The sequence below is a fragment of the Mustela nivalis genome, assembly GCF_964662115.1.
Source record: "Mustela nivalis genome assembly, chromosome: 4".
NCBI lineage: Eukaryota > Metazoa > Chordata > Mammalia > Carnivora > Mustelidae > Mustela > Mustela nivalis.
In genome coordinates this window covers 156,268,216-156,276,669 of record NC_139023.1, presented here as the reverse complement: position 1 = coordinate 156,276,669, position 8,454 = coordinate 156,268,216, and the positions used below count along the sequence as shown (strand labels likewise).

The window sequence follows — 8,454 nt, the reverse complement described above, 5'->3', positions numbered from 1 at the left end:
AGTCTCAGCTGATAATATTGATTAATTTACTGCCAAAATAAAAGCAATAAAACGATACATTGTTAAGATGAAGAGAAGTTACAGCTGAGGAGAAAATAGTTGCAAAACACACATCAGACAAAAAACTAGTATGCAAAATATACAAACAAATTTTAAAAGTCAAAAGTACAAAAAACTAACAACTCAGCTGCAAAGTGGACAAAAGACATGTACAGACACTTTACTGAAGAAGAGATACAGATGGCAAATAAGCACATGAAAAGATGTTCAGTATCATTAGCCAGCAGGAAAATGCAAATTAAAACTATGAGATATCACTGTTCACCTATCAGAATGACTAAAACACGAAATAGTGGCAACGCCAAATATTGGTGAGGATATGGAGAAACTGAATCACTTATATATTTTTGGGTAGGGTGGGGTTGGAACAAATGTAAAATGACATAGCCACTCTGGAAATCATTTTGGCAGTTTCTTAGAAGACTGACCACATAATTACCACATGACCTAGCCATTTTAGTCTTGGGCATTTATCCCAGAGAAATGAATTTTCACCTAAAAATCTAGAGAAGAATGTTCATAGTATCACTATTGTAATAACCCTAAACTAGAAACAGCCAAGATGTACAACAGATATATGGTTAAGCAAGTTGTGGTATAACCATACCATAGAGTGCTACTAATCAGTAAAAAGAAACAGGCTATTGATAGACACAACATAGATGATTCTCTAGGAAATGATTTTGATGAAAAATCCAATCCCCAAAAGACTGCATGCTATATGATTCCTTTTATGTAACATTCTTGAGGACAAAAATATAGAAAGGGACAACAGACTATTGGTTGCTAGGTGTTAAGGAGTTTGGAGGAAAGTTGGAGTGGCTATAAATGGACAACATAAGGAATCCTTCTGGAGATGAAGATGTCCTTTATTTTGACTGTGTCATGGTATGTATTGAAGTATAGTTCTACATATTCTCTCTGGAGGATTCAGACGAAAGGATACATAGGATTTCTCAATATTATTTTTTACCACTATATGTGATTGTAGTTATTTCACAATAAAAACTTTAAAAGAGAAACAAAAGGTAAAACCACAGTAAACAAAAAACCTTTCTTGACCTCACATTTTCCTCCAGCTACTGCTTCATTTCTCAATTCTCCTTCATAATAGTTTAAATGGCTTGTTCTACGCTTCTTTATAATTATAGTTCTTGTTTATGCTCCTACCTTTCTTGTCAACATTGATCTCTCTCTAATAATGTTTTCATTCCCTTTACCATTCTGAAATGGCAGTATTAAAGATCCTATCTAGCCTAATTCAGTGATCAATTCTAGTTTCTCATTTTATGCAAGCTAAAAAGCAGAAATTTACAGTTATTCACTTTCTCCTTCAGAAATAGTGTATGTCCTTTGTTTCAATGACAACATCTCTCATGTTATCCATTTACTTCATGGCTCCTGTTACTCAATCTTTTTGCAGGTTTCTCCTTCCATTATTACTTCTAAATATGGGAATACTATTCCAAGAGCATGTACATCATGTCACGGTTTTTTTCTGGAGTATTTTTTAGAATAAAGCCCTGGTTAAACATAGTATGGTATAACTATATAATATAATACTCTAATTTTACATGAAATAAAGATGTTTTTAAATTTTTTTCTATCTCAACAATTTTTGAAGTATACAATTCAGTAGATGTTAAGTGTATCCATATAGGTGTACAACAGGTATCTGGAACTTTTAGATCTTGTACAACTGAAACTCTATACCCATTTAATCATTGCCCTTACCCCCCTTCCCACAAACCCTGGTAACCGCCAGTCTACTTACTATGCCTACAATTTGACGACTTTAGATAACCTATATATGTGGAATCAGGCAGTATTTGCTTTCATGTGACTCTTTTATTTCACTTAGCATAATGTTCTCAAAGTTCGTTCATATTGTAGCATGTGACATTATTTCCTCCCTTTTTAAGGTTGAATAATATTCCATTGTATATATGTACCACTTTTTTTTTTAAGATTTTATTTATTTATTCAACAGACGGAGATCACAGGTAGGCAGAGAGGCAGGCAGAGAGAGAGAGACGGGAGGAAGCAGGCTCCCCGTGGAGCAGAGAGCCCGATACAGGGCTCGATCCCAGGACCCTGAGATCATGACCCGAGCCAAAGGCAGAGGCTTTAACCCACTGAGCCACCCAGGCGCCCCTATATGTACCACTTTTGTACATCCATTCATTTGTTGATGGATTTGGGATTGCTTTTTACCTCTTGGCAATTGATAATAGTACTCGTATGAACATAGATGTATTGGGAATTACTCCATTGTACATATTTACTACATCACCTTTATTCCTTTTGGACATTTGGATTACTTACATCTGTTGACTATTGTGAATTCTGCTGCTATAAGTATAGGTGACTTAAGACCATGCTTTTTAAGACCATGCTTTCAATTATTTCATATGTATACACAGAAGTGGAATTGTGGGGTCATTTAGTAACTATTTTTAATTTTTGAGGAACCAACTTACTATTTTCTGTAGTGTTTTCACCATTCTACAATTTCACCAGTAGTACTCAAGTGTTCCAAGTTCTCCACATCCTCACCAACACTTATTTTATTTGTTATTTTATTTTATTTATTTTTTATTTTATTTATTTTGTTTGTTATTTTATTTTACTTGTTTTGTTTTGTATTGTATTATTTTTAGTAACCATCCTATAGAATATGAGGTGATATCTTACAGTGGTTTTGACATACACTTCTCTAATGATTAGCGACATTAAGCATTTTCTCATATATTTATTGATTATTTGTATACTTTCTTTGGAGGAATGTTTATTCAGATCCTTTGCACATTTTTAAATGAGGTTATTTATTTATTTTTTTAGTTGTAAGAGTTGTTTACATATTCTGTAACTTAACCACTTGTAAGATACATAATATGTTATAATCAACATATTTATTTATAACATATGTTATTTATAACATATTTTCTCCCATTCTGTAGTTTCCCTTTTTCCTCTGTTGATTATGTCCTTCAGTGCATTAAAGTTATCTTTTTTCAATACACATTTTTTAGAGCAATTTCAGGTTCACAGTAAAATTGAGCAGAAAGTACAGAAAGGGGTGGCTGGGTGGCTCAGTTGGCTAATAGTCTGCCTTCAGCTCAGTCATGATTCCAGGGTCCAAGGATCAAGTCCCACATTGGGGTCCCTGTTCAGTGGGGAGTCTGCTCCTCCCTCTCCCTCTGCCCTTCCCCTCATTTGTGCTCTCTCTGGCACTCTCTCTCAAATAAATAAATAAAAACTTAGCAAAAAGAAAGTTCCCATTTATGCCATTGTCCCCACATAAGCACAAACTCCCCACTATTGATGTCCTGCACTGCAGTGGTCTCTTTGTTTAATCAGTGAACCTATAATGACACATCATAATCATCTGAAGTTCATAGTTTGTATTAATGTTTACTATTAATGTTGTACATTATGTAGGTTTTGACAAATATGTATGTCTACCATTGTAGTCTCATATTGAATAGAGTCACTGATACAAAAATCCTGTTTTCTATTTATCCTAGTCACCGTACTCATCCTAATCCCTGGAAACCACTGATCTTTACCACTCTCCATAGTTTTGCCTTTTCTAAAATGTTAAATAGTTCAGTATATACAGTAGATAGCTTATTTTACTTTGTAATATGCATTTAAGTTCCTCCATGTCTTTTCATAGCTTGATAGTTCATTCATCTTTAGTACTGAGTAATATTTCATGGATGTACCACAGCATATTTATTTGCTTACAAAAGACATCTTTGTTGCTGCCAACTTCTGGTTATTATGAGTAAAACTGCTGTAAATATCCACATGCACATTTCTGTAGAGACACAATTTTCAACTCCTTTGCATAAATACCAAGAATCATAATTACTTGATTGTATGGCATGTTCAGTTTTCTAAGAAATGGCTAAACTATATTCCAAAGTGGTTGTACCATTATGCATTCCCACTAACAATGAATATGAGTTCCTATTGCTCCATATCCTCATCCTCACTAGCATTTGGTGTTGTCAGTGTTCTAGATTTTAGACATTGTAAAAAGCATCTAGAGGTATTTCATTATTGTGTTAATTTTCAGTTTCCTCATAACATATAGTATTTAATGCATTTTATATGATTATTTGTCACCTAAATATCTTCTTTGGTGAGGTGTTTTTCAGGACTTTTAACCATTTTTTTTTTATTGGGTTGTTCATTTTCTTATCATTGAGTTTGAAGAGTTCTTTTTATATTTTGAATAACAATCCATTATCATATGTGTTTGACATATTTTCTTCTAGTCTGTGGGTTGTCACTTCAGTCTCTACATTCTATTTCACAGCCCAGATGGTTTTAATTTTAATGATGTTTAGCTTATCAGTTATTTCATTCACAAATTGTGCCTTTGGTGGTGTTTCTAAAAAGTCATCATCATACATAATGTCATCCAAGTTTTTTCTTATGTTATTTCCTAGCAGTTTTATAGTTCAGTATTTTACAGTTATATCTTTGATCTATTTTGAATATATTTTGGGAATATAAGGTGTTGTTTTGGTTCATTTTTGAGGATTGTTTTGGGAAGGCTTGACATCTTGACAATATTGAGTCTCCATATCCATGAACCTGGAATATGTCTCCCTTTATTTAGTTCTTTGACTTCTTACATCAGTTTTATAGTTTCTCTCATATAGATCTTGCACATGTTTTGTTAGACTTATACCTACTTCATTGTAGGGGGAGAGATAAAATAAATGGTAATATATTATTACTTTATTTTCAGAGAAAGGAGGTAAGTGATTTGTAAACACAGGGACATAAGAAAGACTTATATTTGATGGTATGTACTTTTTGTATCATTTTAATGTTTTTCCATATAAACAAATGACTTTAAATGGTAAATTAGATACAAAAATGTTTCCCTTCCTCATGAGTTATTTTATTTACTTTTATCTTTGATTTTTTCTGGAACAAATATTATCTTTCCTCTTTCCACCCAGTTTTCATTGTCTTTGATGCATTCGAGAACTTATAATTTTGACAGCAAGGGATAAATCACATTAATTCTGATAATCACTGAATGAATAGAAACTCAGACATTTTGTTACCTGAAGCAATTTTGATGCATTTTTTAATAAAATGTTGTTTAAACTAAGTTTAATACTTAGTTATTTTTGACCAGAATTATTTTTATGAGCTCATTCAGTGACTCTTACAAATAAAAATGAACATCAGCTCAGTGAATTGTTAACAAATATGATTCTGTTTATTTAGAAATATGGCTACAAATAGAAAATGCATCTAGGATCTTTAATAGGTAATACATTCTTATAGAAACAGAGACAGATGAGAATATATTGCCTAATTTTGAATTTTATTGCCAAACTGCAAATCACATCAAATAGCTACAATTAGATGGATGGATTTGATTGCTATCCAGTGAGTTGGGCAACTCAATGATAGTAATTAAATAATATGGTAGGAGAGTAAATGCATCTTATTTGACCCTCCTATCCTCTCTCATTAGTAAGCCTTTCTAACACTGCTTCCAAGGCACTAAATCAAATTAATATTTCAGAATATAACTTCCTACTACAAGGTCCTTATGCCTTGTAAGGTAATACACTTAAGTGTATGTTCCAAGATGTTAAATCCTCTGTAACCTCTGCTAAAATGCTTCAGAGCTCAAAATTGATGTCAAATGTTAATCAAAATCTTTTGGCAAGTATAGAATTTTAATGGAATTGCTTGGTTCTTGAATTAAAGCAGATTTTTAGTCTCTGAAGTATAGGGCAAAACCTTGGCATATTAGAGATCCATTCTCTGGCATTCATTAAAAAAGGGCAATCAGGAACATAAAATGAATGCTATTCATACAAGCTAGTGGCATTAAGTACATTGGTTTGAACATTAACCTTATCATTTCATGAATCTAATTGATTTGTCTCTTTTAGCCTTTGACAAAAAAAAATTAAAAAAAAAGATTTCTATCACTATTATTCATTTACCTTTCTTTCAAAACACATCTTAATGCATAGTAGCTAATTTTCTTTGAGAATCTTTCAGAATTCCAGAAAATGAACTTCCTTAATTTTAATATTTTGCTTCCCATTTTCTCCTTCTCATTTCCAGATTTAAGCAGTAGTAAAAGTATTTTTATGTATCAGGAAAGGCAAAATTATTCAATTCCTAAAAAGGTCTTTCTCTGAGATTTGGAATCAAGAAAAAGTGGCTCTTCAGCTTCTCAAAGTCTTAGAATATGCATATCCTCAAACATTAGAATTGTATTTTTACTTTTTTAAAGGAGAAACATCTTTTGTAATTTAAAAGGAAGAAAAAATTAAATGCTACTTTCAGTATTAAAGGATGAACATTTATCTGATTTTCAAATAAACCACCATTTGCCCTTTATAATTTATATTTACAGAAAATTTATATTTTGATTTGATAAGCAAATGTCCATTATTTTATTAATTATGGCCCTACCAATGAAAGACCATGAATTTCTATACAGAATGCAATAAGAATGTAGGTAGTAAAGTTGATTGCAAGGGCATGAAACAAATTTAGCATTGTCATATTTTCAGAAATTATTTGTATGCTAATTATATTTATATACATTTGCTTTCCTCAGTCTGCCTCAATTCTTATTTGGGTCACAAATAGTTGATTATTTATGAGCAACACACAAAACATAGAATTGTAAAAAAGCAGAAATTAACACATTTATTGTGTCCTTCTAACCAAAGTGTAACCTAAGTATTATTGCATAATATTTTGTAATAGGCACATTCAGAACTGCATTGAAGTCCTTCATATGTAGGACGTACCTTGCCTTGTTCAATTTATTAATCACTTTGAATATTTATGTTTATATTAAATTCATTTATATTTATCTTATTTCTTAATTTAATGATCACACTTTTACAAAAATACTACAAAAATACTTCCTGAAAGCAAAAGAAGTTTGGGTAGAAAGAAGATTTTACTGTACATCTTGCAATTCTTTCAGTTTCAGTATTTACTGCAGATATCTTTTGGTTTTTGAGTCGTACAAATTAATTGATAATAGAAAGTTAACTTTACAAGCAATGATCAGGAAACTCAAAAGACAATGTTCCTTTTCTTCTGCCACTCCTGGTGCTGCTTGTGTGCTCGTTTGGTGCGGACCTGGTACTTCTTTTGTGAAGCGGCAGCTGAGGAGACTCCCGCGCTCGCATTGGCCGATGAAAAGCCCAAGGAAGGAGTCAAGACTGAGAACAACGATCATATTAATTTGAAGGTGGCGGGGCAGGATGGTTCTGTGGTGCAGTTTAAGATTAAGAGGCATACACCACTTAGTAAACTAATGAAAGCCTATTATGAAGACAGGGTTTGTCAATGAGGCAGATCAGATTCCGATTTGATGGTCAGCCAATCAATGAAACAGACACACCTGCACAGTTGGAAATGGAGGATGAAGATACAATTGATGTGTTCCAGCAGCAGACAGGAGGTGTCTACTAAAAAGGGAACCTGCTACTTTACTCCAGAACTCTGTTCCTTCAGACCAAGAAGACATTCTCAATTAGAAAGCCGCAATTTGGTTCCGCCACATCCCGACTACTACAGTATAGTTTTCTCTATTCTTTCATTTCCCCTTCCCCATTCCTTTATTGTACATAAAGTAACTGTGTATGTGCACAAGCATATTGCATTTTTTTTTTAACTAAATGGCCAATGGTATGTTTTGATCGACATCAAATGGAGATGGGATGGGGGAAAATACTGCTTCTGTGAAAATCCCCCCCTCTCCATTAGTGGCATGCTCAGTCGGCTCTTATCTTTATATTCCAGTAAGTTATTTTGCTCTCACTGTTTAACAAAAAAAAAAAAAAAAAAAAAAAAAAAGAACAACATAAAAATCCTTGCATACCTTGTTCGATTGGAGAATTTTAATGTTTTTCATTTATCATTGTAAAACCAAGGACAATTTTATAACTTTTTTGTACGTCGCTGTTACATGTAGGGCAATCTGTCTTTAAGTAGGGATAAATTACTCTAAAAGAAATGAATCCTAGATAGTTTTCCCTTCAAGTCAAGCGTCTTGTTGTTTAAATAAACTTCTTGTTTAAAATGAAAAAAAAAAAAAAAAGACAATGTTCTTTTAGGTACTGTCTTTGTTAAGTTTTGTTATAAAGGCTATGCCACTTTCAAAGAGAAATGATTTGGGAGTACAACCTGTTAAGTAATTTATTAAAACTTACCTGTAAAGAGCATAGTTCATGAAGTGTTATCTGGGCTTTGGAGAAAATAGACTTTCAAAGTTTTGGTTTCCTATTTACTAAGGAAAGAGAGTATGTTATTAAAGTTTTAATTCTAAGTTATCTTACCTATATTAGGTGGATAATAATATATCTCTCATTCTAAGAT

The 8,454-nt window shown here is 32.5% G+C and overlaps 1 pseudogene across 1 annotated transcript; it reads left to right on the top strand.

Annotated features, from left to right (window-relative positions):
* Window positions 1-7,156: 7,156 nt before the first annotated feature.
* Window positions 7,157-7,728, top strand: LOC309863150 (small ubiquitin-related modifier 2 pseudogene; annotated as a pseudogene). The gene has a single exon. The product of its transcript is annotated as a small ubiquitin-related modifier 2 pseudogene (transcript).
* Window positions 7,729-8,454: the final 726 nt, after the last annotated feature.